The 16320-nt window shown below is 49.6% G+C and overlaps 1 long non-coding RNA gene across 1 annotated transcript in view; it reads right to left on the bottom strand.

Moving 5' to 3' along the window:
• Nucleotides 1-931: 931 nt before the first annotated feature.
• Nucleotides 932-16320, bottom strand: part of LOC149871022 (uncharacterized) — a 38861-nt gene continuing 23472 nt past the window's right edge. Inside the window, exons 2-3 of the long non-coding RNA XR_016440175.1 lie at nt 6085-6237; nt 932-1134 (exon numbers count right to left, since the gene is read on the bottom strand). This is a non-coding gene — a long non-coding RNA (uncharacterized LOC149871022). The remainder of the gene's footprint in view (nt 1135-6084; nt 6238-16320) is intronic.

Below are 16320 nucleotides of genomic sequence, written 5' to 3'. Positions count from 1 at the left end.
AGCCTCCAACACGCCCTTTTCTAGCCTGTCTGCACCACCACCCATGGACTCCATCCCCCACCGTCGCCCACCCCGAGTACACTGATCACTGCAGACCCATCTCAAAAGAACAACTTTTTATTTCCCTCACATCAAACAGATCCCCTTCCCCCATCCTCCTCAATAAACAGAGCCCCTCCACCACCCACCAATAATAAAATACCTTCTTCCCCATGAAAAATATGTTCAATGTCCTTTGTGTGCCATCTCAGGGTAGGAGGCGGTGTGGTGGGTGTGCCTATGGGCCAAGCCTGGGGACAGGTGGCCAGCACCCTGGCCTCTGGCAGTTCCCCCAAGGGTGTGCATGGGCAGCTGGTGTTCCCTCGGTACACATGGCTCCCCATCTGGCAGGCACTGTCCAAGACCAGCAGGGCTGATGTGCAGTCCTGGCCCTGCTGCAGGCCCCTCTGGTTTTGTGCCCATGTAGAGCCAAGACAGGTGGAAGACCTGGGCCTAGGCAGGGGGGCAGGGTAGCACCAGACCAGGGGTGGAGGACAAGTCAGGGACTCCTGGTTTCTGGAGGCAGTGCAGGACCTCCTCCCAGGCCCAGGCAGGTGCCTGATGCTGGGTGGCGGGTGGGTGCTAGAGGGCAGAGGGGCTAGGGTCAGGGGTCAGGCAGTGGGTGGTATGAAGGCAACTGCCAGGGCCAGAATGGTGTCCAGCGCCCAGCAGTCACTGCCTGTGGCCTGCACTGCCCTGGGCAGGACTGTGGTCTGCTCCAACAGTGCCCCACCTGCTTGTGCTCCAGGGCCAGGAGCTGCACCTGGAATTCCCAGTCAGCCTGGTCCTATGCATCCTTGTGCCAGTTCCGCACATGCTCATAGGGTACATCTTCCACCCACCACCTATTCTGGCAGGCCATATCCTTCATCCAACTCCTGTTCTGGTGGACTGCATCTGCCACCTGCCAGGCCTGAGCATCTGCCAGCTGGTCCTCCAACACCACGACCAGACAGTACAGGAAGAGGGTCCTGTCCTGGGTCCTCCTCTGGTGGAGCTGGTGCAACTGCAGGGCCCTGGCTGTGGGCATCCATGACCCTGAGGCTGCATCCTGGCTGTGAAGTGTGGCCTCTCCCGCGTGTGCAGCTGCAAGCCCTGCAGAGAGAAAGAAGCTGTTTGTGTGAGTCTGCAACATTGCAGAGATCAGATGCTCTGTACCAGGGACTGTGCGCTGCTTGGCTTCAGATTGGGGGTCAGGTGTGCATAGGTGCCCAGAGACCATGTTAAGTCAATGAGGCAGGCCCAAGCCCAGGCAGCTGCTGGCCAAGCCCCACATCTGTGCTCACTCCCTTGGGGCTGGTGGGACACTGGGTGATGGCCACATGCAGCCTGCCTCCCCCACCTCGTTTCCAGCGTAGGACAGGCCAGGGTCCTGGCAGCATCTGCTGCCACAGCTTCATACCCCACTGCTTCCCTCCTCCTCCTGCAGGCCAACTGCTCTGGTGCACTGCCACCCAGACCATGGTGCCTGAGCTTGTGGGGTGCTGGGCTCCTGGATGACTGGGACAAGGAGCTGCCTGTGCCCCCAACCTCTCCGCAGCTGTCTTCTCTGGGAGGATGCCCTGGGGCCAGGCCCCCACAACCCACCACTGTGGTCTGAGTGTGTCCCTGCTGTCTGTGCCCTGGTGCTGCACAAGGAGCTGTTTGTCCAGACTGAGGGATGCCCAATCCACTATGCCCTGCTGATGATGATCATCATGGTGCCCCGGGAAAACCTGCACACCTGGCATAGGACCCTGAGCTATGACAGCACAGGGAGGCATGCAAGGGACAATGAGGGCCCTCCCCCTCAGTGCAGGGCTTAACATATGGCTGGCATTGGCTTGGCAGTGGCTGTGCATGATCATGGCTGTCAGCAATGGCGTGCAGTTCTGGGCAGTGTTCTCAGATGGTGGGGTGTGGTGGGTGGGAGCTGAGCTCCCCCGCCTGCCCCGGAAATAGCTGGTGCTGCTGGCAGCTGGCAGTATCATGAGTGGCCATGCCTCCTTGTGGTGCTTGGGGCTGCAGAGCTGTCATGGCAGGTGGTGGCCCAGGCTCCCCAAGCTGCTGGTGGAGGCCTTCCCCCACTGACATATCACCAAGGGTGCCAGGCTGGGTCAGGGGCTCAGAAGGGCTGCCCATGCTACTATACACAGCATGGCTGTGGTCTGGGTCCTTGGGCATCAGGATTTCCATCAGTTGCTTCATAAAGGGCAAGGACTTAGAAGCACTCCCTGACTAATGATTGTGGTCAGTCATGGAGACCCACTATGCCCTCAAGGCTTTGACCTTTATGTGGCACTGCTGTGCTGACCAGTCATGCCTGTTCTCATGCATCTGGCCTGGCAGCCCTTCATAGACTTGGGCATTGGAGTATTTCCCTGCTCAAACTAGAATTGCACCTCTGTCTCACCCCACTGTGCCATAAGGTCACCAAACTCCTGAGAGCAGTTGGGGTCTCGGGTGGTGGGCACAAGCATGGGCATGGTTGCTCGTAGTGACAGCAATGTCATGGAGTGTTCCACACAAGTTCTCTAGGACTTTGTGCAGCTGTCCCTCTGCTGCCAGGCCTGGGGAGCTACCTTCTTGTCTTTGATAGATTTCTGGTGTGTGTTCAAAGACAAGAATACCCAATTACATGTTGGGGTACATTTCTCACAAGAAAACCACTCTCTCTCCAATCTCTCAGTTCTAATCCTCAAATGGAATTTACAAAACACCTTTTACAGACTAGCCTATGAACTTCACAACATCAACATCCTGGATACAAAAAATCATGGACTAAATATAGACATTGGATTTATGACACATTATAATCTACCTAACATCTGACTCCCCAGGTACCTCTCTACTATTTACTAGCTACATTCACCACCGTGCCCCTCCCCCCCAGCTTATTTCTCACCCACTGACTCCTTGATTTATATCTTCACTGACTGGCTTTCTTGCATGCATACTAGGAGGATGTGAAGTGGGCCCTATTTGATTCGGATTTGGATTCAGCCTGAATCAGAGACTGTGATTCGATTCATTGATTCGGATTACTGTCCCTGATTCGATTTGGCCATATCCGAATCTGAAGATTTGATGCTGATTCAGAGAATCAGCAATTTGGACATAGACACAGCTTTAAATGTTTTTTCTACATACCTCAAGGTACCAGGCATGGCTTGTGAATGCTGCAATGCTCGGGCAGATGGAGACTCCCACAGGAGCACAGGGGGACCCCTTGCATGCTCAGTGGTGAACCCAGAAGTGGACTGGAAGTGCTTCTGGTCCACCTCCAGGTCTGCTACCAAGCACACTGGGGAACTCCCTGCAGTCTTGTGGGACACTTCATGTGCCCCAGCTTTGTAGCATGCACAAGCCGCTTGCTACCTAGAAGTATGTAGAAAAAACATTTAAAGTTGTGTCTACGTCCAAATCGCCAAATCTCTCTGAATTTATTCAGAGCGTTCTGAATCAATTCAGGGAGATTAAAAGGTCCTCTGATTCGATTCGGATTCGGAGATTCAGCCACTGAATTAGGCTGAATCTCCACCAAATCGAATCAGGGTCCGAAGCTTCACACAGCCCTAATGCATACAGCCTCTGGCTTCTTTACTATTCATTCCATCCAGGAAGACCACCCACACAGCAACTGCAGATTCTTCCTCAGCCTGATGAAAGGTATTTCTATCTGAAAGCTTGCAAAGAAGAATTTTTCCAACCATTTGAGCTGGTCTAATAAAAGATACAGGTTTACCCAAAAAAACACTTCAGGGAATTTTAATGTTTCTACATGGACACTGCCATTTGCCTTCCAGATCAATCATTAACTTACTCTACTTTATGTGTATAGCTAATCAACATTAGGAGCTAAAGTCATTGGTATTTGCTTCTTTAGAGTGAATGTTACCATGGGTGTGAGAGAGTCTGAACAGCCCCACATCCAAGAAACACCTCCCCATGCACACCCAAGACCAGGAAGAACTCACTGAAGACTGGGGAACCAGGTCTTGGGATGTAGTGAGTCTCCCAGCAAGGGAGCCGACACAGGTGTGGTGAGTAAGAGTTAGCCACCTAGGCCCACAGTGGGAAAGGATAAAAGATGCTAAAAGCAACCTCAAGGGACTGCACCTAGCTGGAGTAGGCTGCCTGAAGCCTGTAGTTACCAGGGGATAAGCAGCCACCAGGAGGGCTGTCTTGGTCCTTTGCTTTGTTTGCACAAGCAAGCAAGCTCTGCCAAGCCTCTGAAAGATAACAGACAACCAGAAGGTGAAGCCTGGAAAAACTGCTAGAGGACAGCTAAGTGATAATTTATTTGTTTAACTTCCTTTGTTTGTTTTGCATTGCTGCAAGCCCGGGGTGGCCTTGGGGTGTTATCTCCTTATCTGGCTATCGCAGAGGCAAGGGCCCTGAACAATGTGTCTGTGGCAGGGCACTGCTAGTGCCTGTCACTTTAAAATCAGACCCAAGCAGCCAGCAGGTGCTTGATTGCAGCAGCCATTTTAGATCCCTGGCTGCCTATATAAATAGATCAGTTCCCTGCTGGTGGGCCAGGCAGCAACATTGCCTGGCTGCAAGGCTGCTGGTATCATCCTGGAGGTAAGGGATGAGCTGTAGGGGATGGCTTGGAGGCTCCTGGTCCTGGGCTTGACCTAAAACTGCACCCTGCCAGGAGTGGGTGGCTGGGTGGGGCTCTCAGTGGTGCAGGAGCCCCCAGGAAATGCCAGGCCAGTAGCCACCCCAGTGACAGGTGGGTCAGGGTGCCTTAACCCCAGCTCCCACAACCAGGTGGGTCACCTGCTAGTAGGGCCCAGAGGGCATAACCCAGGAGATAGAGTGGGGCTAGAGACTCAGAGACCTGAACTAGAGAGAGTACCCTCGACTGGTCAATGCTGGAGCCAGGACCAGACCGGTCAAGAGGGCCTCCCAGAGCTAGGAGGGCCTGGGGTTTGGAATGGAGGGATCTTAGAGGGGTCCTGATCGGAGAAGTCTGGGTCCCAGGATGGGGCCAGTGACTGTAAGAACTATGGATGCCAACTGTGAGGAATGGGCTGCAGTGTAGGGAAGGTACGGAGCCACAAATAGTGTCCCCTGGCATTGGGGAAAGAAAATGGGCAGCCTCCTGCCTAATTAAGATCATTAATTAGATAACAACAATGCATGGCAGGCAAGAAGGTGGGCAGTTGGCCCAGAACAGGTGAGTGGGCCAAAGGCAAATTGGCCCTGAGAAGGCCTCCTGTTTAAAGGGTCCTTGGCCAAAGCCAGTAGCAAAAGTAAAACTGGTCAGCTGTACCAGCTTGACCAAATATACCCTGCTGTGATCTGCTTGGAATCTGTCTATAGCAGCTTACAGAAGGTTATAGATTCCTTATTTAAGTCACTCTGGCCCTTAATAGAAACAAAAAGATTGTGCCATTGAAGAGCTCTTATCAGCAGGAGAAAAATAAAATGCTCAGAAGGTTCCAATAAAGCATATCTGAAGATTTAATTGGAGGAAATGAGTCACAATTGTTACACAGTACCATGAAGGCTCAAATTGAATGCTCAGTTAGGATTTTGTCTGGGGTTACAGATCACTTCCTGTTTTGTCAACTTTACTAAAAGGAGTGGACTCTATCCTCCCCCCTGCCCCTTAGATGCACAGCACACCAGATAAAAATAACTGAAAAAAACAAAATTATTTGAATTCTAGTCAAGGTAATTCATCACTGAGTCAAAACTCTTTCTAGTTAGACTATTCTAGGCATTTGCCTAGCAAGGGAGACGGGGCTAAGACACTTACAATTCAAGGTCTTGGGACTGAGTGATACCACAACAGGCTTTGTCTCCACCAGGGAAGAAAGAATTATATTCTCATTCTATGTTAGCTAATACATGGTAACCAACATGTAGCAAAAGTTTAGTAAGGGCAAGGTGATAAAAGTTCTTAGGGTACAATAAACCTTTAGCCAGGGGTTGGCAACCTTTTGCCTCCATGAGCCACCCTGGGATCCAAGTAGTGGCCCAGCACCTGCCATAAGCCTCACCCCCCTGGCAAACAGTGGATAGCATGAAAGGAAGAAATAGAAAAAGGCAGACTATGGAATCCTGGGGACACTTCCTCCATTGCTTGGGCTGGAGCACGCTGCTGATTTCCTGAGGTACCACAGGCTGGATCTAATCTCTTCATCGTCTGAATCAGGTCTGCAGGCTGTAGGTGCCAACCCTTGCCCTGGACTGTTGACCTCAGTCCTGCCATGAGAAAACAACATACTGCTTTAAGCCCTTTAGGGTTTTACTGTGTGTTAGTTACCTCATGTCAAAAAGCAAGGGAGCTTATAAGATAACAGCTTTTTCCTAGTGTGGATACAAACTTATTTGCATCTTTTACTGTTATCCATTCCCAGGTCGTAGCTGGCTATGAAATGACTGAATCCTTATATACGTCTTCTTGGTCCAGCCTCAAATTGAGACCCTTGTAGGTCAGTGGCTTTGCTAAAGGCCAGCTATTAAATAATACATTTTAAATGGGTTAAAGGCAAACCTCCCAGTAGATCAAGTTGGTGCTGTGGTAGGATTTTCTAGTAGGCAAGCTGCTTTTAAACATAACACATGAAACTTAACCATCCCAGAATACAATAGATCAGCCAAAGCTACGAAAGGAAGCTAGACATCTTAGAGGAATAGCTCACGACTTAATTTTGGTTCTTATTGGACACACCTACACATTAATTAATGCACAGCAATTATGACACATTAAGTTTAATACAGGTACGAACTTTAATGTGCCGTAATTAGTATTACAGTGAATTAGGGAAGATTAATATTTTTTATGTGATGCTAATGCACAGTAGAATAATTCTACTGCACATTAGCACATTAGCATGGTTTTGCCAGCCATGCTAATGTGCAGTAGAATTACTCTACTGTGCTGTTAGCATCTTGTGTAGATTTGCCCAGTATGTGTTTTGCCACTCAGACCCTATTCAGGATGGACCTTTGAAAGCACTGATAAAGAGACCGGGCAGTTAAAAATGTTTGCTGTTTGCTGTGCTGTAGCTGGTACATTATGAACACAGGATGTAGTTAAATTATAAACTGTTAAAATGCCACATGGTGGCCCAGTTGCAACATCTTGTAGTACTAGGTTGAAGATCTGAGTTGGGTTTCAAAGGTATAGCAAAGTACTTTGGTCCAGTAGTGCTACTGAGGTGTTACACACAGCTGCTTGGCAGGACATTTTATTTCAATCCACTTAAGGGCTCTCAGAGAGATCAAAAGATGTGATGGACTGCAGAAATATTCCCATACCAAATGAATAATGTAGTCCTTTAAAGGTCAGAGAGGATCTGTGTACTCCATATGAGTGGACTAGGAATAAAAAGTATGGAAATTCAGCTGAAATGATGCCACAAGAATGGATCAGATAGTCAGACAGATGGAATACAACATGGTTAATGCAGTACATGCTAGGGGCATATAAAGTAATTAAGGGTAAAGATCAGGCCACATAAGCACTGCTACTTTTTCTTTTTTCTTTTTTTTACCAGAGTACACTGTGAAATTAAAAGGAATAAGGCATAAAAGGAAATATCTTCTACTTCCATTCAAAAACCTCTGACCTGTAGTATTCTGCTGCAGGATTTTATTGTACAAGACCTTAAACAGATGCGCAGACTCAAACAAGACACTAGCTATTAGCTTCTTCAGTATGTTATTAGCTTGGTACATTATGGAGAAGAGGAATTCTCCTTTATAAACTCCTGCCCAGACATAAACTCAAAACTAAAGGGATCGATTAATTTCTTTAGGCAGGATCTATTTAGGATTTTTTTCTCAATTACACTGAAAACATCCTGATGTGTAATTGAGAAAACATCCTGATGTTTTCTGTTGCAGTCTGTATCAGTTATGTAAATTCAGAGAAGTCATTTTTAGAAGCACCCCTCACTGCAAGGGGACAGTTTCTAACAAACAACAGCCTTTTACCAATCATATTACCCATATAACAACTAATGGGTATTGGATGCCAAAAAACACTCAGCTCCTTCCTGAAAATGAAGAAACACAATCTATATTAATCTTGTAAGTTTATAGTTTGCATGATAACAATTATGTGTCTTCAGTAGCCCCTATTTGCAACAGGAACTACATAATCCTTCCAGAGCCACACCTGCACCTAGTATTACTCTGCTGCCAGGACTGAAATGACAGTGGGTGCATCTACACATAAGTGTTTACTGCACAGTTACCGAAATTACTCCTCAGTACAGGTGCACATCTACATGTGCATGCCCATACTGCACAGTAAATATGTTGACTTTTGGAGACTTGAACATCATGCAGGTATCAAATTTACACCCAATCAGTTACTGTGCAGTAATGCCTATGCAGATGCCTTACTGCTCAGGAGTACTGTGTGTGTGGACTGACTTGGAAGTAACTTTAGTCCCAAGTCAATCCACATGTAGTGTTAATGTGCTTTAATGCCTACACATGTAGACACCAGCCTATTCCCACCTACTGTAAAGTAATTTACTGCACGATAAATTTAAGCCATTGTAAATGCATCTGTAGACATGCCCACTGAGGATGAATTTGGCCCAATGAATTTGGCCCTGTGAATCCACAATGTGAAGACAATACAGAGGAACCACTGATTCTTATCTTGCCCCAAACCAGTACAATTCCTTCAAGACACTGTAATACCTGCTGCCATTAATATTTTTCTAAAGTGAAGGGACTCCAAGCTGAATCATTTTTTCCCCATGGAAGTTTTGGAATTAAGGGAAGGGACTGTGAACAGGGAACTCTAGCCCTGTTATGGAAAGGAGAGGGCCAGGTTAAGGAAAGCAGTGGAGCCCCTTTAAGGCTAGGATTTTTGTAGCCTGAGAGAGAGGGTTGCCAGCCTGCAAGGGGGAAAGCGCTAACAACTGTGCCAGAAAGACCAAGACACCAGTGGCCAGAAAACACATGTGCGTACCCATGAGGGAACAGCCAGGGGCCAGGGTGCTGGCTGCCAGTCCTTGGGCTCTGCCTGCTAAGTGCCCCCACTCTGTGGCCACCCACCCCAGGAGGGCATGCAATCAATTACGGCACTTCACTTATAAATAGTTCACACGGAGAAGAGGGTGTTTTATGTGTGGTGAGTAGGGTGGGTGTGGGGGGGGTTCTGCTGGGGAGAGAGGGGTGATGGGCTCTGTTGCTGGGGGGTGAGAGGGGATGGGCTCTCATGTTGGGGAGGGGGGAATCTGTTTGTTGTGAGGGCAATAAAGTGCTCTTCTGAGAACTGTCCGCAGTGAGCATGGTACTGGGGTGGGTGGCAGAGGGTGGGGCTGGGGGTCTGTGGGCAGCTGTCCAAGTGGTCTAAAGCAGGGAGTACAGGAGGAGGTGGTTGGCTAGTGTCTCTCACACCTGGTGCCCTGGCCCCTGCTCAGGGGTGTGCAGCTTTCCCAGGGCCTGGATAGCAGGGGGCCAGCTGGGCCCAGCAGGGCCAGCACTATAGCCAGCAGGAACCCAGGGTGTAGGCATCACTTCCTGGGGCTGAAGCAGCCATGGCAGGGTGAGGCAGAGGCTGAGGTGAGAGAGCCACTGTATGCTGGCCCTGGCCTCTGCCACTGATCCTGGCCAAAAGAGCAGCTAGCTGGAAAGCAGGGAGCAGGACTGCCTTGAAAAGATGGCTGCCAGCTGCTGGTAGGTGCAGCTAGAGCAGGGGTGGCAAAATGTGACCCGCAGGCTGGATGCAGCCCACCAGGCCATTCTGTCTGCCCTGTGGGGCCCCTAAAAAATTTAGAAAATTAATATTTATCTGCCCCTGGCTGCCTGTCATGTGGCCCTCATTGGCTTGCCAAAACTCAGTAAGCAGCCCTCCACCTGAAATAATTGCCTGCCCCTGAGCTAGAGTCTTGAGCTCCCCCTGGTGGCAGCAAGGGCCCACTTCAGGGCTGCAGGAAGTGGGAGCAGTTTTCTTCTACAAGCAACAAATCTGCTCCCATGTCTCTGAACATGTAGATGCCTGCCCGGGAGCTTTTACTCACAAGTAGTTTACTCACAAGAAAACTGGACTTAGGGTTACCATACATCTCGGTTTTCCAGGACATGTCCTCTTTTTTGGCCCTATTTCTCAGTCTGGGCAGGTTTTTTAAAATATAAGCAAATGTCTGGGTTTTTGCCTTGCCTCTACTTTTGCTCAGGGCTAGGGGCAGTGGGGAAGCTGATTGACTGTTGGAAGATCACATGCTCTCCATGTGGGCCCCAGCAGCTGCTGGAAGGTGTGTGTGTGCACCAGCAAGATGCTTGAGCAGCAAGGCTGGGAGGGAGCACTGAGAGGCAGGGGGCAGTGAACAGAGAGTGAGAGGCAGTGGGTTGAGTGTGAGGAGCATCAGCAGGGCTGGGAGGCAGGGAGCTGTGGGTCAGGAGTGAGGGGCACCAGGTGGGAGCAGGGAGTAGTGGGTCAGGAGTGAAGGACACCAGCCAGCAGGGCTGGAGGGGGGTGGGAAAGGGGCTGCGGGTCAGGAGTGAGTGGCACTGGCAGGGCTGGGGGACCAGGGAGCATATCACTGCTCCCCCATCATAGACCCACTCCCCACCCAGTGTCCTCTTTTTTAAAATATGGTAACCTTAAAACTGGTCCTAAATCAAATGCATGTGTAGACACACCCACTGTGAACAAGGTTAGTATATAGTACAGCAACACCTGTGATGTCTATCTTTTAAGCTGTTCAGGCATATGCAGCTTGTTGTTTCTTATGTTCCCAAGGGATTTGCTGCAAGCCTGGAGGGAACTTTACTGGTTTAACAGTTTAATGTTAATTTTGTTATCTGGGAGACATATGGTATACAGGAATCAGAAGGCTCTGTTCTCCAAGGTCCATGTTGTAATATATGGAGTCAAGAAGGAAGCTGCTTGTCCCAGCTAGGTCTTCTGGGCTGAAGGTGTAAGGCTGTGGACAGCATTGGGAGGGTGCAGAGGAGGGACACTCGTATGGTCAAGGGACAGCAGGGCAAACCCTATGAGGAGAAGCTGTAGGACCTGAACCTGTTTAGCCTCCACAAGAGAAGGCTGAGAGGGGGTCTGGTGTCCATCTATAAACTTATCAGGGGGACCAATGGGGAATGGGAGAGTCCCTGTTCCCCCGAGCACTACCTAGAGTCACTAGGAATGACAGCCACAAGTTGATTGAGAGTAGGTTCAGGCTAGACATCAGGAGGCCCTACTTCACAGTCAGGCAGCTAGGATCTGGAACCAACTTCCAAGGGAAGTGGTGCTTACTCCTACCCTGGGGGTCTTCAGAAGGAGGCTAGATAATCACTTAGCCAGGTTCATTTAAACCCTACATTCTTTCCTGCCCATGGCAGGGGGTCAGACTTGATGATCTGCTCAGGTCCCTTCCGACCCTACTAGCTATGAAATTATGAAGCTGTGATATGCAGCCTGCCCACAAGGTGCACTGAAGGAATGGAGAAAGCAGCAATGAAAAAGAATACAAAAAAGAGAGGAATCACGCATGCTTAGCTGTTTCCCTTCCCCCCATTCCAGTAAATCAGAGTCAAAAAGTAAAATGGAGACAAGGCCCCCTTTTGCTCTCTAAAGGCTAGAAGTCTTTTTATATTTAAATGAAAATCTGTCAAACTAATTAAATGAAGATATAACGGTTCTCTAATGAGCACAAAATTGGGACATCATAATGGCCATAAATTCCTGAGAGAGGAGGGGAATGTGTGTGAATATGAATGTCTGTGAGTGCTTTTTTTCAATAACTTCTCAAAGTTCCAGACTGAATTATGTTCTTTGTTTTTACTTTAGACCTTGGAAAACATACAAAGGCTGCAGTACTGCTTAAATTAGATACAAAGTGCTATGTTACTGCAATGTTATGGTTGAGACCTGCACAAACAGACCAGTAAATAATTTAAGGTATGGTTCCTACTGTGACAGGAATTTGGTCATTTTGTAGGTATGTGATGCAGTGTATTTATTGCTTAGTTTTCTGCTTGAATATATATAATACACTTGTTATGTTATGCTTTGAATTCACTGTAGGTAAATATCAACCATGATGCTGCATTAATGTCACTTCTTATTTTTATGCTTATTTTTTTAATAAATATAATTATTGGGATACAGCATGCTGCACAAAATTCTGTCACATATAATTTCCTCTGTGTCAGGGGTGGCCAGAGTTACTCACCCTGGGAGCCACATCTGATCCTTCACTAAAGTTCAAGAGCTGGAGAATGCAAGGGGTGGGGAGGAAGGAGGGAGGTGCTGAGTGACCCAGTGACAGAGTATGGGGGGGTGCCGAGTGACCCAGAGAGAGTGTGTTTGCAGGGGAGGGGTGCTAAGCGACCTGGAGTTTAGCCACTCTGGCTTTCCCTGTGGGGAGTACGTCCCAGGGTAAGCGGCATGGCTGCACCCACCCCAGCAGCCCAGCACCTAAGCCGTCAGTCCAGGAGACATGTGTGGGGCTTCAAGAGTGGGGCGAGAGCCGCAAGTATTTTGCCAGAAAACTGCATGCAGCTCGCAAGCTGCAGTCTGGCCACCACTGCTCTATATCTTGTTCTTTCCACTGTGGTGAGCTTGCCGACAGCAGCCTGGCTGCTACCTTGAAAAAAACCTTCAAGGGATTGGTGGGACATTCCCACCAATCAGATGATGGCTGGGGAGAAGCTTGCCCTGTGCTTACCTGGACCTCTTTGCTGGATGGGAGCAGTGAGTGGCTGCATTGCCAGCCCCACCACTGAGGAGCACGATGTCGGTGCACGGAGCGAGACTCTGGAAGCTGCACAAGACAGCTCGCTTCTCCAGCTCAGTCGGTGCACAAGCAGTCCATGGAGTGAGGACCCTGGGAGCTGCAAGCAGCAGCTTGGGTCTCCAACCCCTGGCATGAGGCCAGGCAGTCTGTGCAGACAGTGCTGCATGGAGCGTCTGGGAGTGGACCAAGATCCTGGGAGCCGCCTGAGGCACCTTCGATCTCCAACCCCTTGCACAAGGCCATGAACACAGTGCATGGGTAGGCACATGGAGTGCCTAGAAGCAGGCCTAGGCCTGAAAGCCATTTGAGGTGGTTTGGGTCCCTATCCCCTGGCACAAAGCCAGAAACACAGTGCACGGACCAGTGTACAAAGGGTCCAAGAGTGGATCGAGCCCTGGTGCCGCACAAGGTGGCTCAGATCTCCAACCCTGAGCAAAAGGCAGAGCCCCCAGGGGATGTGATGGTGCCTAGGGCTCCAAGTGGGCTGGTGGCACAAAGAAAGCCCGAGGCAGCTAGGGCCCTGGTGAAAAAGGAGGTGACTCACTGAAGAGAGCGAGAGCGCCCCCACCACCGGGTCCTGGAGTCATAAATTACTGGGGAAGGGGGAATTTAGGGTGACCACAGGAAGGGTAGCCCAGAGGAGAGTGCTCCCTGGGTTTGGGGTTTTCCTTGATGGGCTGTTTCAGCTGGGTTGTGGAAGGGCCTGAAGGGCACTGGGGAATCTCCTCTCTGTCACTAGAGCACAGTCACTGCTCCAGGACAGCCTGGGCCCTGGGTGTCCCTGAAAGATGTTAGTATTCATTGTTCCTGTGACTTATTTTGTATGTTAGTGCCTCATATTTTGTGCATTTGTATTTCATGATTGTGAGCTTGTATTTTAGTATAGTTTAATATTGCCATAATCTTCACTGAAGCCCTTTTCTTAGTTCTTTCATATTATTTGCCTGTGTTCTGAGTGGTGGTAAAGAATTTATCTATCTATCTATCTATCTATCAATCTATATTGCATGAAATTCATGTTGTTGTGTGTATGTACACATATACATCGTCAGTACACAAGTGGTGCATATACATACATACATACATACATATAAATACAGTGAAAATTAAACAAAACAAAAAGCTTCGAAACAGCTTTGAAACAAAATGAGGGCATTTGAAATGTTTCAAAAGTTTCAAACCGTTTCAAGTTTTGAAGCAGCCCAGTGTCAGGTGGCAGGGGAGAGCCAGGGCTGTGCTCTGAGTGGCTCCGCAACCACATGAAACTCAGCCAGGCAGCAGGAGGCGGAGCGCAGCCCTAGATCTCCCCACCTCCCACCGCCATGCTGAGCTCCCTGGGGCTGGCGGAGCTGATTGGAGCACAGCCCTAGCTTTGCCTGCCTCCTGCCACTGGGCTGCACTCTATGGGGCTGGCGAAGCCAATCAGAGCACAGCCCTGACTTTGCCGGCCTCCCATGGCTGGGCTGCACGCCATGGGGCTGCGCAACTGCATGGAGCTCAGCCCGGTGGCAGGAGGTGGAGCGCAGCCCTGGCTCTGCCCACCCCCCACTGCTGGGCTGAGCTCTGTGGGGCTGCAGAGCTGCTCAAAGTGCAGCCCACTGGTGGGAGGTGGGCAGAGCCAGGGCTGTGCTCTGCCTCCTACCGCTGGGCTGAGCTCCATGGAGCCCAATGCTGGGCACAGGCTGCACCCAGCACCAGTTCCAGGCGGCAGCAGCAGCCTCCTATCATCTGGTGCAGATCCAGAGCCCCACACCCCCAGGAGGAGTCCAGCACAGCCCCACAGCCCTCCCAGGGGTGCAGACCCCCGAATCTGCATGCCAGATGACAGGAAATTGAGTTTCTTAAGTCTGAGCTCTGGGGAGCAGGCTCCTCCTTCCGGTACCTTCCCCCTGCCCCCTATAGTTCCTAAGTGTCTGCTGATGGCATGGAGCAAGCACTGCAAGAAGGAATCACTTACACTACTGCCCATAGTTTCTGAAGGCCCTGGGAAAGCCCCAGACCGCACCCACCTCCACTGTCTAGCTGGAGACTGTAGGCAGCAGCTGCACAGAGTACTGGGCTTGGCTAGGGATAGCAGCAGTAGTTCGCAGGTTCCTCCTCCTTCCAACTCCTGCTCCCTGCTCAGCTGCCCCCCTCACTTCAGGTGTTCCCCACTGGCAGGGAGGAGGCACTGGAAGGAGGAACCTCTGCACCACCACCTCTGTTTCTAGCCTAGCCTGGCACCCCATGCAGCTGTTCCCCTGTAACCCACAGGGGGAGCTCTGGGGTTCCCCCTTGCCTGTATCAGCCAAGGACAGTGACAGTGTCAGGGAGTGGGTTGCTCCTTTCATCGCCTGCTCCTGACCAGCAGGCATCACAGTAGGCATGTGGCAGGTTCAGAAAAAGAAACACAGGCTGCTGCTGTCACTGTCCCTACAGCACCCCGGACAGCTGCAGCCTACCACAGGAGTAAGGCAGGGGTGTCTCTGGGACTCCCCTCTGCCTGGGTCAGAATATGGGTGCATCTGCACTGCTGAACTCCTGCAGTCTTTCTGCCCCTATATATGCAGTAGAGACAATGGATAGGTTTAGCAACAGGTGGTGGCGAGATGCTCCTGGAACCCCTAGCTGGCACTGAGCCTTGTGGGAGAGGGTAGGCAGGGGGGACAACACTCTGAATATAGCAAATAAAGAAAGAATAGGCAGGATGCCAGCATGAAGTCAAACTAGGAAAAAAGACAAGTGAACATACAGCACCATCCTGCAATATTCCTAGGACTGATAAACAACAGCAACATAGGGTCCACTCTCATCATTGTTCCTACTGTAAGAGCTGCAGTTGCACCTAATTAGGAAAAAATTAACCCTTCAGTTCTCATGCTTCAAGTCTGGTCACCAGCTGGAATCAGAAAAGCCTCTTTTCTCATCACACATTGCTGCTCAAATCAATGCATTAGAGGGTATTTCCTGAAACCACCTGTACTGAGACATTGCTGAAGCAAGATGCTAGAACGCATGGCCCATTGATACATTCCAGTATTGTGGTTCCCATGATCCGAGTTACTAGAAGTATTTATGGGTAACTCAAGAGTTTGCCTACAGAGCACAAAATATTTTATTCCATTTTGATAAGTTATTTGAACTTTTATTGTAAGCCACTCTAAGCCATTTTGGAAAGGGCAGCATACAAACCTAATGAATGAATAAATTATTCTGTGCAGAGATCTCATAACTAGGTTTGAACAAACCAAATCAGATACTAGCAGCAGAACAGTTTCATAAGCGTGGAACTCCATCCTATTATGAAGCTGGGTACATTAACGTGGGCACCGTGTTATACTAATATGGCTATATTTCTTCTGGTAACAATTTAGTTTATTTAGAGCTAGTCTGGGTGTCTTAATATGGCATTGCCCTGTGATTTGTAGATATACTGTAAAATGTAAGGGATCAGAGATGAAGCTATCAGCATGCATTGGCTGTTCCTAGAAATGAGCCAATAGGAGCCTGATTTTCCTCAAAACTGAACTAGTTTACAGGCCAGTAACTTGCTGGGTAAATGAGTAGAAAGTGACAGTGAGGGAGAACAAGGATGTTCATT

The sequence above is a fragment of the Crocodylus siamensis genome, chromosome 2 (genome assembly GCF_052110815.1).
Source record: "Crocodylus siamensis isolate JL-2025a chromosome 2, ASM5211081v1, whole genome shotgun sequence".
Lineage (NCBI taxonomy): Eukaryota > Metazoa > Chordata > Crocodylia > Crocodylidae > Crocodylus > Crocodylus siamensis.
Note: the sequence above shows the minus strand (reverse complement) of the source record. Positions and strands in the feature narration are given on the sequence as shown.